Below are 1,460 nucleotides of genomic sequence, written 5' to 3' on the forward strand. Positions count from 1 at the left end.
GAACCTTCTTGATCTTCACGTCAAACTGATTTTGGGCCTTCCTAGCAAAGCTTTTGAAGATCTTCTGGACCTGCGACTTGTCATTAAGAAAGAACACCCACGTAAATCTTGAAAAATCATCAACTATAACTAGACCAAAAGAATTTCCACCGAGACTCTTGTAGGCGTTGGGACCAAAAAGATCCATATGAAGTAGCTCGAGTGGCCTCCTTGTGGTCATGATGTTCTTCACGGGATGCCTTCCTCCAACCTGTTTACCTGCTTGACAAGCACTGCAAAGTCTATCCTTATCAAATATGACATCGTTAACTCCAAGGATATGATTTCCTTTAATAAGCTTGTCAAGGTTTCTCATACCAACGTGACCTAGTCGTCTATGCCACAACCAACCTTTTGAGGATTTAGCAATAAAGCAAGTTTTAGGTTGTGCCTTTTTAGAAAAATTGACAATGTAAAGATCACCTCTACGCATACCGGTAAAGACCATTTTATGATTGTCTCGACGAAATACTTGGCAATCTACCTCAGTAAATAGGACATTCAAACCGAAATCAGCAAGTCTAGATACTGAAAGTAAGTTGTAGCCGAGAGATTCAACGAGCATGACATTTTGAATGGAACTATCATGTGAGATGGCCACCTTACCAAGGCCAACCACTTTACCCTTTGAATTATCACCAAAGGTGACATATTTTCGAGGGCCGTCATTTTCAGCAAGCTCACGGAACATCTCTTCATCTCCGGTCATATGATCAGTACATCCACTATCAAGAACCCATTCCTTTCCTCCTGACGCATATCCCCGAAGATTTGCCGTAAGACCAAAATGTCTCATTTCATCATCAAGATCGAAGTCACTATCATCATCATTATAGTATCCATGTTCACCATGATCTTGTGACTCATCATTTCCTAGAGAGGGTAATTCATTAGATAAATGATCATCAAAGTGGTCACTTTTATGAATTCTTATAGCTTCAGATATAATGATTCCAACATCTCCTTTAGCATGCTTGAGATTGGTAAGCTCAAATAGACAATTACCAAAACTAGGATCACTAGAGTTCATCTTACTCAAGGCAATAGATTTGTGGAGAATTTCATCCAAATTTTTCAAGGAATGATCGGGAAATCGTTCCTCAAGAAATTTCCATATAGTATAGGCACAATTAAGAGTAGGCAAGCTAGCAATCAAATTTTTGGGCAATCCTCTAATGATGAGCTCAATAGTTCTAAGATTGCGAATCATGTCAATATCTTCATCTAGGGTAGGATGCAAAGGATCAATATGACGTGCACAAGGGCTAGCAATATACTTGTTCAAATGATATTGATTGAAGATTACAAGCATCTCATTTTTCCACTCATGAAAATAATCTCCATCAAGAATAGGCACTCTATGTCTAAGACTCCCTAAAGTAGACACATCCATCTTCCTCCAATGGTGATTAAACCAAGGC

This window comes from Triticum aestivum, chromosome 6A (genome assembly GCF_018294505.1).
Source record: "Triticum aestivum cultivar Chinese Spring chromosome 6A, IWGSC CS RefSeq v2.1, whole genome shotgun sequence".
NCBI classification, from domain to species: Eukaryota; Viridiplantae; Streptophyta; class Magnoliopsida; order Poales; family Poaceae; genus Triticum; species Triticum aestivum.